At 43.5% G+C, this 16,647-nt stretch overlaps 1 long non-coding RNA gene across 1 annotated transcript in view; it reads right to left on the reverse strand.

The window, feature by feature from the left end:
* Positions 1-9,896: 9,896 nt before the first annotated feature.
* LOC116795696 overlaps positions 9,897-16,647 on the reverse strand; it is a 54,943-nt gene continuing 48,192 nt past the window's right edge. The window contains exon 3 of the long non-coding RNA XR_004360133.1: positions 9,897-11,300. This is a non-coding gene — a long non-coding RNA (uncharacterized LOC116795696). The remainder of the gene's footprint in view (positions 11,301-16,647) is intronic.

Raw genomic sequence — 16,647 nt, forward strand, 5'->3', positions numbered from 1 at the left:
TTGGCAAGGCTGAAACCCCTGGTTTACATCAGCTCATGAGGACCTCTCTGTGCACTGGCAGGCACTAGCTTGTTCACACCTCCATGTCCTCTACATTCCCAGAAGGAATCCTGATTCCCATTCTGGAGTTTTTGATTGGCCAAGTGACCTAATACACTCTATCTCTTGTGAAACCCCACTGGAAGGAAGTGCCCGTCTTTCTCCACCTCTCCCCCACTCCACAGCCAAACCAGCCTTTTAGCTCAGGGTTAAAGTTAGGTGCTCAAAGTTAGGGTACCACGGAAAGGTCTTCCTCAAGCTCAGTGTTGAGTGTGAAGGATGCCTGAGAGCACATGTCACCTTTCCATAATGCCAGAATTAGTTTCTGTGCAACAGTTTTCCACTTGGAGACAGTGGAGGTTGTCATGTCTCTCCTTGTCTTGCCTCCCAGAAGCTAAAGTTCTCACATAAAATCCAGATGAAGATGGTTTTGGTGGGATGGTCAATAAAAAGCATACTGAACGGTGAGACAACAAATCCTTTATCTCTCTGAGAAATGACTTAGTGCTAAACTGTCAAGATTGTCTTCTATCTAATGAATCCTTATCTTGCCTCTATCAAACATTTAACTTTAATCTAGGCTTTATACATTTGCTTTAGTTTATTCTTACTCCAGTTGACAGTGTGGTGGAGAACTGCCTTACTAGTTCTCTTGAGGCATGTCTGGTGGCTCTTCAAGTTGCTACCCTCCATGCAGATCCTCTCAGAATTGCTAGCTGACACACATCTCCCGTGCCCTTTCCCTATTGGACTGAGGGATGGGGACCAGGGGGTTACATTGACTGCTGTGACAAAGGCAGCAAGCACCCCTTGTTCCCACACAGCCACTGCTCAGGTTCAGACCTGAGAAGAGAGTTCTCTCTCTATTCAGCCATGCAGCTTACGGGTAGCAAAACACAAGATCACGAACTGTCAGAAAACTTCCCTCCATTCTATCCATGGCAGACAGATGAGTAGGTGGGGGTTTTTTTGGTCTCAGAAGCCTGCAGCTTGATGATTCACCAGCACAAGGTTTGATGACTCCTACCCTCCAGTGTTGTTTCCTCTTCTGCAGTTACACTGGCTGGTTGCAGTGCCCAGCTGGAAAGCTGAGGGAGAAACCTGCAAAGAGAGGGTGTGCTGGAGGCAAAGGACTCTTGCAGTGAACAAAGAATCCCATTTCTTGTGTGTCACCCACTTCTGATATGGTCAGGCATCCCCCTGTAGATTCTGTGTCTCCCCCAACTACATGTTAGGCAATACATTCCTGTGGCACACAGAAATATGGGAGTGTGAAACCCTTCTGAGGCTCTATTGGAAGCCGCTTGTCAGTGTCTTCCCATCCTGGCCACAGGGATGGCAGTCCCAGATGCAACCAAAGATTGAGCTTTTTCCCAGCATCTAGATTGTGCTGTGGTGTGTCAGAGCTACCCCAGCCTCCTTCTCTGTCCTAAATGGAGGCACAACTCCAGCTATGGCCCTGCGAGAAAGGGATTGCAGGTGATCCTGCTCTGCCACAAGCAGGCATCCATATAATCAAAGCAGAGAATGGCAGCAGCATAGCAGTGTTAGTCCTCTCAAAAAAGGGCAGGTCCTCCCCAAAAAGAAGATAGGCTGCAATGGGCCATAAGTGGGAATTTGAAGCACCCAGTGTGGATAACAGAACATCAGCTATGGACTACTGAGGAGCAAAGAGCAACATTCCTTCTCACAAATGCAAGGTTTATACTTTCTATCCCATTTATTAGCTATGTTTAATTTACATTCTTTTTCATTTGGCTGCGAAAACACCAGCGTAAGTGGGAATGCAAACTCCATTTAAATACCTGTATTTATTTTCATTCTTCCCCTTTCAGTGAAAGTTTTGGTGGCAGACAAATTTCTGACGGACAGCTTGCATTCCCATCTGTGGCTTTTTTTGGTCTGTTATAAATATAAATTAGTTCATAGCCAGATATTGCCTCAACTTAATTGTTTACATAGTAACTGAGGACAGATAATGTATAGTCCTGACATTATTTAGCAATTTAAACCTGAACTTTTCCTGAGTTGTTGTTGGACAAAACATTACATTGTGAGGGCTTTTTTTCCCGTGCCCTATAATATTTTACTTTGATTAAAGTTGTACTGAGGTAAAATTGCACATCTCACGCAAAAAGCAATTTACCTTGGTTCTTATTGAAGTTAACCATACTTATTTGTCCTAGCATAATGTATTTTTCTAGCTGCATTCTAACTGCAGTGCTTTATCATATGAACCAAGTTAGATTTAATCAAATTCAGTTTGTGTTGTGAATTTTAAGACATTTGTTCAATTAGTTGGAATAAAAGCAAAATACTTGGAAGGAACATTAAAGTTGAAAAATGCTGCTGCTGAGCTGGGCATCTAGAGCTCCTTCTGCATCTTTCTCATCCCCAAACATTTCTCATTCTTGAAAAGGCCCCACAATCGGTTTTTTTCTCTTTCTGTTTCTTGGGTTGCTGATGACATTCATGGGATAAGGAAGATAAGTCATTTTATCAGGTTCCTGCACCCAAGGGTAAAACCTGACCACTTTTCCTCCTCTGTCTGTCATGAGCTTTTTCTGTGCTCTGGTCAATGGAACCACCTTCAAGCTGGGGCTTTTTTAATGTATTGGAGTCCACTGGGATGCCACAGTGCTGCTACCCAGTTCCTCTCTAGTCTTGCCAGCGCCCCTCGACTGCTTTCCTATTACTCTCCTTGTTGCCACCTGGTGGAAAAATTGCCATCACTCGTGTTGGCCCTTCAGACATGGGTGTGCAGCTCAGGGAGACCAGCATAGGAGACACCAGCCCCGAACACCCCTTTCCAGCAAGAAAACTACTTTCTCCTCCCACCCTTTCTATTGCTTCCCCTTAAAACAGCTTTTTTGCATATGTACAAAGTATTTTTGGGCTATCAGGATGTTTTTACTGTGTTGCCCTTCATACCAAATACAGCATCCATCAATTATTAGCGTATTGCCTCTATTAAGAAATTTTGATGCTTGTTGTTATTATGTCTTATTTTCCTCATCTGGGAATTCTTGCCTGACTTGGCTTAAACTCACCAGTCTGAATGACTTGAAAAGGCCATTGTAAAAAATTGAGAGAAATAAAAATGTCTTAGTGCAGTCAGAGTCCACTCTCTCAACTGAAAAGCATGGTGCTTTTACATTTTGAGACAGTTTCTCAGACAGCCAGACAAGGTGACATTAAACAAATCATGCTAATTACAACACAATTTATGTAGAGAGATTTTGCTGGCCTGCTAATACTTGGCAGGAGCTGTCAAGTACTAATGTTTAAAAAAAGAGCACTTCTAGCATTAACTTTTTTGGTTCTTAGGAAATTGATGGAGCCCGTTGAGCTCCCTTGTTTGTGCCAAGGGAAGCAGAGCTCGGCCCAAGTACAGGAGCAGGGAGGGCTCAGAGACCAGAGTTCGGGCCATGGCTTTCAGATAGAGGTGCACAGACTGAGCTGTGGCCCTAGGCAGATCACTCCTGAATGCATCCCATGCCAAACAAAATCAGCAAGAATTTCTGTGATCCCTGGAGGCTCTGCATCTGTCTGGCTTCCTTTATCCCACACCAGGTGTTCTGCTGTATGTGTGTCATGCCCAGAGGTGCAGACAAGACCCTGCCATTCTGGTCTGGAAACATTTTGCATGGTTGATGGTACATTGTAAAACTGAGGGGAAGATCATGCTCTCTCTGCATCAGTTGTCTTATTAACAGAACAAGGATTAAACACTTACCTATAAAACTTGCCAACAGCACCATGAAATTTGCTTCCTAGGAGCTTGTAAAGCACCTTAAGCTTAAATCTGAGAGATATGTAGGGTTTTGCCTCCTATTCACTTAGTTTAAGACTGTGTTCACATAAGTGTTATTTCCTGCTATCCAACTCCAGCTAGTGGTTACCTGCACCTTCACAGAACCAACAGAGGGGTGTGGGGCACTCGCTCCTCACCCACGTTGGTGCTTACACCATAGCTTAAACACTGCAGTTTACAAGAAGCTGCCCTGGTCCTGGGAAGTGTTCAAGTGCATCATGCTGATTTTGCTGCAGGGACAAGAACAGTCCTGGTAATAGCAAAAGGATTTGGGGGCAGGGCCAGGGGGAGAAAGTAGGAGGGAGAGAAGGCTGGTAATAGCCTCTCACTGTGAGGGTTTACTGAATGACTCTCTGCCAGTGATGTCTGGACAGGGCTGCACTCCATGCAGTGGCCACCGATCACACACAGACATGGGACACAGAATCACAGAATATTCTGAGTTGAAAGGGACTCACAAGGATCATTGAACGCAACTCTCAAGTGAATGGCCCATACATGGGAATGCAAAGCTCTGGGTTAGACCCTTAACTCAAGGGAGAGTGAGATGGCATGGAAAAGGGTCCTCAAAACTCTGCTGCTCAGACTTAAATGAGCTCAGACCCTTCCTCTGCTTCTCTGGAACAGACAGAAGGAGAAGCCAATCAGATAGCCATCTCACTCTCTGGAATAGTAGAAATGCCCTGGCAAGCTTCTTCTCATGTGGTCAAAGGAAGATGGTGTAAATAAATGTGATTTGGAGATTTTCAAGTAGGCTGGTGGGTAGGATGTCTTGATCTGGAAGTGGGTTCAGATCTTCCTCCAAAGCAAACCGAACCCAACTCTCTGAATAGTTACCTTAATGCAGGGCTCCCCACACCCAGCTGAGTTGCTCTCATTCTCCCACAGTCACTTGTGTAGCCCATGCCTGGCTTTGTTATCACTTGGAAACGCCTATAAGCATAGCCGTACCTCTGCAGAGCTTGGGTGTCTTCTTTCTGGGCTTCTTATGTTTTGCTCTGAGGTAGATTTGCAAGCAACTCTGCATATATGCTTCAGGGGCTTCATGCTGCCAGTGGGAGTTTATGATCTCTGGTGAGTCCTGGATACTTGCGGAAATTGCCCAGGAAGTAAGCTACATTTTTGAGAGGGTCAGAAGGACTCTAAATGGTATATTTAGCATCAGATGGAGACAGCAAGACTTTAATGGGCCTTGGTGGAGGTGGCACTTTTTGCATGAAAAAAGAAAATGTAAACTCCTGCTAACCATAATAGCACCATTAAGTCCTGCAGTGCTTGCACATGCAGTAAGTATTTGCAAAAGTTACACAGAAGAGGTTTGCAGGGCAAGGGTAGGGTATTACTAGGGGTAAGGCTTCCATAAGGAATGAAGCTTTCTGGTCTCACCAGCCACAGCAATTCCTGGAAACTGAAGATGATCAGCACCTCATCTCAGCAACCTCTGGGAGTTAAACCTTGGTACCTGCAGACAGACTCCTGCAGTGGTAACACGCAGAGCTCATTTTCCTTTACAGCTGCACCCGATTGCATACGTGACTGTCACTTGATGTGTGCAGGCACATTTTCACACTTGACTCACAGTTAGTCCACCACCATAAGCTAACACTGCCCCTGGTTACATAGAAATTGAGTAGGATTGGGAACACATATAGCAGGGGAGAGAAACAGACCAGAAGAGTTATTTCAAGCAGATGTTGCTGATAGCTGTTGGTAGCAACCCTAAGTTATCAGAAGGAAATACACATATATATCTTTTCAGAATGAAAAACCAACATCTGCACTTGAACAGGGTTTAGTGATTGCTAAATGGTTCCACAGGCAAGAGAAGAGCTTTATGAACAGAAGGTTTTGCATGAAGCAGTTGTTGTTTACACCTGAAACTAGTGTACAAATAAAGCCATCACTCTTTACTGCCAATTCTTCTCTGCTCTGAGCCAGAGCAGCCTGCAGAGCTGCATGACAGCCCTCCCTGCAATTGTTCCTCACAGTTGTAGCTTTTATATATGCTTGCCAATGGTTGTCCAGGTCAACTCACACGCTGAGCCCCATTTAATCCAACAAAGCAATGTGTTAAGAAAAGCAGAGAAAGCATTATTCAGAAAGGGGAACTTTGGCCTTCAACGGAAAAAGGAGAACATGGAGTTAATTTTCTGCTTTGAATTGTCCTGCAGAGGAGTTTACCTTTTTCCAGTGAGTGTCAGGGGAACCCACGGCCAGAGGACACCAAGAGCAGAAGTTTCCTTGTGCAGCTGCCTCCCTTGCCTTCTCTTCCACAGGCAGCAATCACAGCCCCACAGACTAAACTTCAACTGGATAAAAAAATTAAGCCTAAATTGTAAAACACTACAAAATATTAGGTCTGAAATCCAACCCTTTTCTCCCTCCCCATTTCTGTTCCTTTTATACAACCACCAACGTTATTTGTTTCTCCTGTATCTTTCTCCTTGCTAAGGTAGGTCATATGAGGTGCCTTCACCTTGAGAAGATCAATTTTGGGAGTTGTGACCCTCTGGTACCTCTTGCTGCAGCTGCATACCCCCTGAGATGGCAAACCCCAGCTGCTACAGAAGCGTCGGGGAGCCCTGTGAACCTCAACACGAAATCAGAGGCAGCAAGCTCTGGGTGATTGTGCCCCTGAAAGCCACCAGGAGCCAGGAGTGAGAAAGTGCCACAGGTGGAAGGGACATGAGAAGTGGACTAAAGCCCTGCTAGTGCTCACTGGGGGCTCACAGTGACTAGGAGGAGCACAGGGAGGTGCTGAGGAGGGAGGAAAGTCTGGGAAAGGCACTAAAGAGGGGAGACGGGGGTTGGAGTAACCCCAGGAAGAAGAAGATGGAGAAGCAGAAAGGATTAGCAAGGTAGAGAGGTAGTGATGGCAGTAGGAAGCACTGTTACACTGGGCTGTGTAATCGTTGCACGTTGTTGTCACAGCTACACTTTAAAAAAACATAGGTTAGATCTCAGAAAAGCTTAACATTTACTGCTTAAGAGAATAAGTTTTACCCTTTTTCTTTTCACTTCTCATTGAGAAAGAAGGACTCTGGTCATGTCTTCAGGCTTTTTTTTCCTAGAAATTAACATTTAAGAAAACAATTCTCACCAAGCTGTGTGAATCAAAGAACTGGGGCACTGGGGAAAACACCAGTTATCACAAACCTTACCACTAAATGGCAAGCACTAGCAAGTGGGGGATTAGGTTTTTTCTGGACCTGCCCCTTTAAGTTCTTGGCAGCTTTGATCTAGCAGCAGAGAACTGAGGTGGGAGGACAGATCACATACTCCCTCCTGGATACTTTTCTTTTGTAGTTGCATGTGATGCTGTCACTTAATCTTGACTACAAATGGGAACTGACAGTTTCTCTTTGTGTGGGGAGCATGGATACATCCCATGCAGACATTCTCAGCCATCCATAGATTTGAAGAGACAGTGGGAAACTGGGTCCAGCCCCTGCTAACACGGCTTCAGGAGACAGTTTACAGGCAAAGGTTATGTTGCGGTTCACAGCCTGTTGCCTGTGCACATGTGCAGAAAGAAACCAAGCCACAGACCCACACCCTAGCTGTGAAGCACCACTAGGTACAGTGTTGCCCCCTTGGCAAGCTTTGTTTAGCACTTAGAAACTTCTGACAAACGGCCAAAGTCTCCAAATTGTGTCTGGACAAAGTTTCCAAATGACAAAGAGCAAATTTCTTAGAGAAATGTGGGCTGTATCCAAAACCAAAAAAATCCAGTTTCCCATACAGACACCAGGTGATAGCCAGCCCCAGCCTTCAGATTCACAAATGCAAACCCAGATCTCCACATCCCTTTAGATAGTGTGAAAGCTAATTTGGGCATTTGCAGAAAATCCAGATAGAATCAAGCTCATCTTAATGTTTCATCCAATGAGACATTTGATGTATTTGAAAGTTTATCTCATCTTTTAAAATCACCTGTGTCTCACTTTTAAAGTCTGAAATCATCACATCCATAATAAATCTCTTCATGGAAGTTCAGCTTCTTGAAATTAAATTAGAACAGGAAGTGAATGTATAGACAGATACACAAAATAAAACAGGCAGGCTGGCTTACAGTGATATATTCTGTCTGTAAGGAAATACATCAGTGGCCTCCTGTATAAAAAACACCCTTCTACAACTATGGCATGCATTAAATGACACATTTTAATGCTTTTTTTTCTTCTTCAGTAAGAAAAAGTCATTTGCCTGGATATCTCACTTGCCTGAGCCAAACCCCAGGGTGTGTATTGTCATCTGTGTCACTGTAAATATTTCTGTTAGATCTCTTTCTGAGGACTCTGAGCAGACATGATCAAAAGCAACAAATAAGAAATGGCTTAAGTTCGCTTCCTTGCTTACATGTTTTCTGTCCCCTAAAATGTATCTTATAAGCATGATGAGTATGAGTTGGAAGAAATAATCTTTAAATTTATAAAGATATGCATGTATAGATTAGTCCTATGCTAGATTAAACTACAGATCTTTCCATTAAAGGTAAACCACTCACTTTTCCATTTTATATCTGCTTTTTCTTTAAGACTGGTGTATTTTCTGAGATTTGATAAATCACTCAAAGCCACAGATACTCACATCAACTCTCAAGCGAGTCTTCATCATTCCTCGGAATTCCACATTTTCCCAGGAAAAAAACCAAACAAGTAGTTTTTGCCTACTATGTAAAACTATATTTAAACTATTTATTAACCAATAGGTTTACACAATTAAAGCTCCATTAGATGTGAAGCAGCTCCTGATGACATCAGGTAACACTGTCTAGAGTCATGCTGGCTCTGTTCACTGTTTTCACCCCCGGAAGACAAAATAACCACCCCAACTGCTACACAGTTTGAAAGATTTCCCATCAGGCACAGTTAGCACAGACTTGGAAGAGGCCCTTTTTGGTACAGTCCCCTGTTCAGGAGTGCTCTTGGGCTTGTGATGAGGCTCTTTGGAGCCCTGCGTCACACCCTGCATCACTGACGGTTCCCTTCCCCTCTGCCCCAGGTCCACTGAGTGACACTGTTTGTCCTCAGTCTTCTTCCACCTAGGCTGGCATTCAGTATCTTCTGAGAACTTTATGCTGACTGAGTTTCATCTGCACATCGACGGTGGATTTATGACTGCTTCTGCATGGCCTACTGGCTGTAGCACCTCTGGTTTCTCACTCAGGGTCTTCTTCTGCTTGACCACGGATAGCAAGAGAAACAAGTCAGCAAGCCCTTTCCCTTTTCAGTGGTTTCCAAGCAAAAGAAACATTAGCATGTCAGACTGCCAGACAACACACCACAGATTCTCCCACATATTGCTTCTTTCTTCCTTTTTTCATGTCAAGAGCTAAAGAGGTGGGTGACAGATTTCCAGCGGAGGAGGGGGGGGATTTATGCTGAGCACTGCTATTGCAACCTTTCTGCCTTTTACACTTGAGCAGGAAGGGGTCCTACAGTGAGGCACTGAAATCAAAAGCCTATGCAAAAAGTCCCTGGCTAATTAGTCATTATAAAATAAAAGAAAGAAAGAAAAGAAAGAGAAGAAAGAAAAGAAAGAGAAGAAAGAAAGAGAAGAAAGAGAAGAAAGAGAAGAAAGAGAAGAAAGAGAAGAAAGAGAAGAAAGAGAGAAAGAAAGAGAGAGAGAAAGAGAGAAAGAGAGAAAGAGAGAAAGAGAGAAAGAGAGAAAGAAAGAAAAAGAAAGAAAAAGAAAGAAAAAGAAAGAGAAAGAAAGAAAGAAAGAAAGAAAGAAAGAAAGAAAGAAAGAAAGAAAGAAAAAGAAAGAAAGAAAGAAAGAAAGAAAGAAAGAAAGAAAGAAAGAAAAAGAAAGAAAGAAAGAAAGAAAGAAGAAAGAAAGAAAGAAAGAAAGAAAGAAAGAAAGAAAGAAAGAAAAAGAAAGAAAGAAAGAAAGAAAGAAACAAAGAAAGAAAGAAAAAGAAAGAAAGAAAGAAAAAGAATTGCAATCTGTCCAGACAGGAAAAAGGGCTTTAAAAGGATATACCTTTACAGCCATAAATTGCTAAAGAAAAAGAATTATAAGATAATGTACAAAGGGTCAATTCAATAAAAGGAGGGAAAGAGACATCTGAGTTTCCTTGAAGTCACTGGGGAGGCAGCTGTGCTCAGTGTGCTTGCTGCACATATATGTAGCTGGATAATTGCTTGGTTAGAAACTGAAATAGCAGCATGAGGGCATCATCCAAAAGAGCAAGGAGGCACACGGGGAAAAAAAAATCACCATTCCAGCCTTGGGCAAAGTTTCGCTGCATGCAGAGTAGATCAACAATTTATTTCTGAAATTTACACTTTGTAAAGCATAAATAAGCAGAGAGGATCAGCGTGCGCCCCAGCAATGTACATACCCTCTGACAGACACTGTGTTTGGCTGCATCTAATGAGTGCAGGCCCAGAAACGAGACTACAGCCCTGCAGGAGCTGTGTGCTCTCACATTGCATTTTTTTTAGAAAGCAGCTCAATTAATCTGAAGGTTAACTTAATTAAGTAAAGCTCACCTCCTTATCAGGTTCTTCTAGGCTTTTCACCACATCAGGTACTGTGAAATCATTCATTAGGCCTTACAATGTGCCCCTCAACTAGTTAAATATGTGCTAATTGTATTTCACAGAGAGTTCAGACAAAAGCAGAACAGCTAAGCAGAGGGTTTTTAACCTCTGGCCTTGGGAGTTGTGTAGGGCCCCAGAGGAAAATCTAGGTCAGGGGAATGAATCCCACAGCATTCATGGGATTGTGGGAGCCAGACAAAGCAGGAGAAGGTGACTAGAAATGAACCCTTGATCAAAACATTGACGGGTGTTCACTAAGCCCCAATTTGTGTGCTGTACATTCAGGGTGGGCCACTAATACTCTTGGGGCTGGGGTTGACTGGAGAAAAAGCACAGACACCCCACTCCTGCAGCTGGGACACCCCAACAAGCCAAGGGCTCCAGGATACTGTGACAATAAGGATAATTTCTGATCCATTTAGAGTATCGCTTTCCTCTTAGAAAAAAAGGAGAGCTCATACCCATCAGTGCGTGTCACCCTTGGCAGAGCAGTCACAGAGCAAACCCCCATGGAAACCCTCTGTGCAAACACAACTCGTGTCACCTGCATGCAGTGAGCAACTGAAGAGACAGCAGGCTTGTGCTCCTCATGCATGCCAATATGTTGGTGATGGTGCAACATGAAGTCAGTGCAGGGACGCACGCATGTGAACATTGGAGACTGAGGGGAACTGTCTCTTGTTCTCACATGATGGAGAAGGGAGTTTCTCTTGCCATCCTACAGTCACATGTACTGCAGTAAAAGAAACCTAAAAGGACTGGACAAGGTCACAGAGAGAAAAAAACAAATCTGAAAGAGGTTTTCAAGGCATCTTGCCTCAAATCCATGTCCCAGGTACAGTCTTCCTTCCTGTCCTCACATTCCCAAGTTATAATTCCTTACCTCCATTTTTCTTTTCCTATAAAAGAGCAAAATGAACGTAATATTTATTGTTACAAGGAGTGCAATGCCATAATCAGGTTAAGAAAGCAATTGACTAACTGCTGACACATATTACTGAAAACTTAATTCTGAAAAGCTTCATTTGCTCATTGGGGACACTTGTCTTGTTTACAATGTCACTTCTGTTACAAGAAGTGTTTTTAAGGACAGATAGTTCTGGGAATGAGAGGAGCCTGACAATCTTGTGAATTGGGCATACAGATTTGCCTGGCAGATTCAGCCGCTGTCCTTGCCCTACTGGTGCTAATAAAAAGCGTATGCATTAGCCTCATGTTAAGAAAGAAAGAGAAAGAAATGAGAGAAAGAGAGACAGAGGGGAAGGAGGAGGGAAGGAAGCGTGTGGACCTAGAGCAGCACAAGGAGAAGTTAGCAGCAGAGGTGAGATGTTTGTACGTCACTAATGCGCTGTCCTTGTCTCTGCTAGCACTCCACCAGTTCCGTACCTGCCTTGAAAATATGTTCCTTGGTGCTGCTTAATTACTGCAGTCACTGAAGTTTCAGAGACAAATACATCTCCCAACAACCCTATGTTCATCTTTTCCTATTCTTAGCACTTTAAAAAATGCACCACTTTCCACTCCAGCCGAACAAGTCATATTAATTTTTTCCATCTTACTTCAGAGCTTCCCCAGCATTTTTTACATCTACTTACATGCACCAAAGTGGTTGCTTTCAAAACTGATTTTTCCCATTTGCTGTTGCTTTGGAGGCATCAGGCCCAAGAGCTGGTTAAGACTTTCCCTTTCAGCTACTAGAACGGAGTCCATGTTTTAAGGACACATTTTTCTCACCTTCATGTTCATATTCTACCTCATTTTAAACAAGCAAACATTTCTTTTGAAAAAAATTAAATTTGTGGTAAGCCCAAACTCCCCAAATTTGTCCTAGAGGAACAGCTACATGCACTCTGACACAGGAGATCAGTAGTCAATACTCTGTGGAAGCAAGAGTGTCTCTTCACTGCCTAACCTGGAGAAGTCTTGGGTACACATGGATTTGTAACTTTAAGGAGGCTCCTAAATCTTAGACATTTTTGAGGTACTTTAGATGATCTTCATTTCAGTATCCCTGTCCTCAAATTAAATCACATGCGTTGTGAGCAGCACAGCTCTGCACGGTGTGCTGACTATTTTTCTACACCTGGAGCCTTTGGCATGTGAGCAGGTCACAGCCAACAGCATGGAAGTGTCGTCTCTGAAACAGGAAGGACCCATTTTATTGGCAAACCACCGGTGGCAAGAGATTATGCTAAGATTGCAAATAACTAAAGTATGGCAAAAGCATGTCCTGTTTCCCCCCCCCTTGATCCCTTTATTATGTTTTCTGGTATAAACACCATAACCTGCCACCTTCCAGCAGTATCCTCATTTATAGAAGACTTTGAGTCCCCCTGAGTTTTAAGGAGTTGACTCTGCAGTAAAGAGCCACATGGGTTTATGCAGATCTCTCCTAGCTCACTGGGAAGGTCAGGAGGAGTGCTCAGGCTGGTGTGCCAGCAGATTGGAGCTGAGAAGTACATGCTAAGGTAGTCCTGTAAACAGTCCTGTAAAACAAAACAAAACAGAAGCAGAGCTGGAGACATTTTGTTGAAAGAAGCATTAAGTGGAAACTTTTGCCAAGCAGTGTGGGACTGCCAAACCCACAAACGATTTGAGACTACCTTCCAGTTCATGTCTTGGAAAATGTATTCTGTGTAAAGAGCTACACATGCTCCTAAGAGTCCATAGTTTAGCCTACAAGTAAGTCTGATTAATTCATACACATGATAGGAGTGGGAGCAACAGAACAGAGCTGGGTGAAAAAGGAAGTAATGAAAAGAAAATACACTTCAGAATTCTGTGGTGGTGGAGATACTGGGTGCTATTAACAGTCACTGGGATTAATGCCGGAGCACCTCTAGAAAAGTCAGCAGATAATAAGAAGCAGCATTAAGAACAAATCAAGGTGGGAAAAATTTACTGCTGTCTCTACTGAGACCGTGAATGGAAAATTTTGAAAGAGATGGTGAAAATACTAAAAGAGGCCAAACAAACAAATTCCACTAGAACCAGCAGAGTATTTTTAAATCATGTCCTTTAATAATCTACTATTTGCATTACCGTAACATGTCATTGCATTATTCGGGTGTGCAAACAATTGTTGATTTCCCAACTTCTGCTGGAAAAAATGATGACCTGGGGGAAGAAATTTCTGTAGTAAATACCTCAGCATGAATAATAAGATGAGGTTATTTAAGCGACAGCTCCTTGAAAAATTAGCCTAACTTCCTAATAACTGTACTACATAGCTTAAAGAAATCTAATTTTATCTCTGCCTCCCACACAGTAAATCTCCCTATCACATTCTTTCCTTGCTTCACTGCTATTTCTTTGCTTAATAATCACCTACTTAAAAGATTGGGGATAATGTTAGTAACAGGCAAATTAGACACACAGAAAAGCAATGTTTCTGTGCTTTCAGAGGCACTCGGCATGACTGTCATTAAACCAAAACCGAGGCTTGAGGAGGAAGCACAGAATCCTGAGCAGGCTGCAGTGGAACAGGGCAAGGACTCTGGCTACCTTAGTGTTGAGAAGACAACATTAGTCAGCGTTGCAATGCTAAAATATCTAACAACAGGAGCGGCTCTCCCCTTCAGCATTTTTCTCCCATAAACTAATTAAGCTATAATATTATGAGCGCTTCCTTAGAGGTTAGGCTTTCCTCTTAGCATGACTATGGGCAGGCTGGGCAAAGCTGGGTTATCGCTGTGATGAAAAAATTGGCACTACATTTTGCCTAAGTCTGCTTTATTTTTTATTTCAAGCTCTACACAAAGCCACTCACATGCCCAATGGCTCAATCTCACTTCCAATTAAGTCAATGATAAAACTCATATTGACTTAAATAGGAGCAGGTTTGCATCCCAAAGGCTAACAGTCAAGGCTTTTAACAGTCAGACTACTGGGGAAAGTAGAAAGAGTTAGAAAATGTCACCATCTTCTCTTTTCTTAGGAGCAGTAATTCAAAGTGAATAGAGTAGGCATGTTGGGTTTGAAATTATTTTCAGGGAGAAAAAATACGTGGTGAGCCTATTTATAATGCAGTGATTCAGCTCTTCTTATAATACATGTGGATGGATCTGTTGCAGAGAAGGCGGCAGCACATAAGAATTATTGACTCTCCCTTTAAATAGTTTGCAAGGCCTTTCTTAGCCCTTATTATATTTAGCCCTTACTATATCACCTAGCCTGTGCAGCAGTGTACACTGCTAATAAAAGGGTTTGGCCAATTTAACTTGGTTATACTGGAGTCCTCTGCTGAAAAAAGATCAACAGACCTGGAAGGCTCCAGGTGCTTCCTCAGCACTGGCCTCTGCTATCAACAGCGACCATAGGAGGCCCAGTAAAAAAGAGAATTTTGTTTTTCTTTTTATGATGTTAACAAAATTAAGCAAAAGGAAGAGATTAGATCAACAATGACTGCATTACTGTTGATTTCTCTTGCATGAAAAAACATACTTTTGAGGGAGGAGGGGTAATCCACAATTAAAAAAACCTGGAGAAGGGGCTATGAAGCCTGCTAGAGGAGCCCAGCATTTAAATTTCCCACAAACCTTTTAAAGGTAGCTGCTTTGACTGAACCCAGCTTTCCCAACCTCGATGTGATTCCCACTCCTCACATAGGGCAGAGGCACCCACACAGAAGTGCAGTCCTCTGGGACCAATATTTTAGGTGGTGACAGCCTACTGGTGCTCATAACCAATTTCTCCTCCTTTCCCCACTCTCCCCTACTCCGCACCAGGAGAGGAAGAGAGATGCACATTGCAGAGTGACTAAGCTGCGGTCCCCAGCACACAGAGGCTTCTCCTGGCTGGGAGTGAGAAGGGAGGACACTTCCAACACCGACTGGGCCTTGAAATCTGCTACCTTGCAGGTGAGTGTGCTGCAGTGAGCCAGTGCCCACTGGATACTCAGCTCAATTCCAGGATGCACGTGGAGGGCTGCCACTGGCTCCCTGTCTGGAACTGCCCCAGTACATACAATGAGGCATTCTGGGGAAATTGACACCATGGAAAGTTTGGAACCCTCTGCCAGATGGACTTGGTGTTTCTTTAGGATGCCCATGACAGCCACAGTTGTAGCTACACACCATGTGTGGGAACAGGAAAGCCTGCCCTGTCCTGCAACAGTGTTGAAAGTATGTTCCATCTATCCTGGGTATTGTTTGTTCGTTACCCAGTGGATATGTTCCACCTGTATTTATGTCTTTCATCTCAGTGCCTTTTCCACTTCTTGCTTTTGCCCTGCTAGCAGAGTGGAAGGAAATGTGTTTGTCTTTTGCAGTGTTCATGATCAAATTCAAACAGAGAACGCCGAACTGTAGCACTGCCTGAGTAACCCAATGTGATGCGCCCACACAGGAGGGAAAAGTAAAGGGAGCAGCTTTTGTGAATGACGTTCAGGTTCAGCTTGCAGGTTTGCAACTCTTCCGAATAATTGAAATGGCTCATGCAGCAAAGACTAAGCAAAGTTTCATGACCCATCACTCTAAAGGGAAGCGACATGGCTCAGAAGTTGATGGAATTGCTCCGGATGAACATGAGGGAAACAGGCATCTCTAACATCAGCTCCCAAGTGTTTTGCACCTCTTCTCTCTTCAGTTCATGATCTGAAGAGTACACCTGCACACACCCACATATGCTCTTTTTTTTGTCTCCTTTTCTGTACCATTCTCCTTTCCAACCTTTTTGATTGTCATGACTTCAAAATTCAAAACAGTCCCAGCCTCCTTCTGTAATTAAAGCAGAGACCGTGGTTTTCCATTTCTGCGTCAAATGCTGAGGTCCAATGGCAATCCAAACAACCACAAAGTTGACATCGAAGTAGTATCTTGGTATAAGTACACACTGCAAAACCTGGAGGAGGAGGGGGAGGCAGTGCAGTCCTGAAGGATGTGGGTCTGGATCTCCTCTTCCTTTCTCTCTCCCTCAGCCCCTGACTCTTTCTCCCTTCCTCTCTCACTCCCTCCCAGCCCCCTTAGAGCACAGTGACCTAAGCTGGGAGCCTTTGCCCACTCCCATGTTGCCCTAATGGAATGCCCTAATCCCAGTAGAGTTCCCTCCTGCTCCAGCTGCACCATATGACCAAAACCCCCCTCTGGGTTCATATAGCTTACAGCTCTTCTCTGGCACAGTGATGGTGAGGAAAAGATGTACCAATGGCATTATGTAGAAAATCCCACCAATCTCCCTTCTGCTACTGGTTCTGCCTCATCTTTGGAGAGCAGAGAGAAGGGAGAAAATTGTCACAAGTACAGTGGG

The sequence above is a fragment of the Chiroxiphia lanceolata genome, chromosome 1 (genome assembly GCF_009829145.1).
Source record: "Chiroxiphia lanceolata isolate bChiLan1 chromosome 1, bChiLan1.pri, whole genome shotgun sequence".
Taxonomy (NCBI): domain Eukaryota; kingdom Metazoa; phylum Chordata; class Aves; order Passeriformes; family Pipridae; genus Chiroxiphia; species Chiroxiphia lanceolata.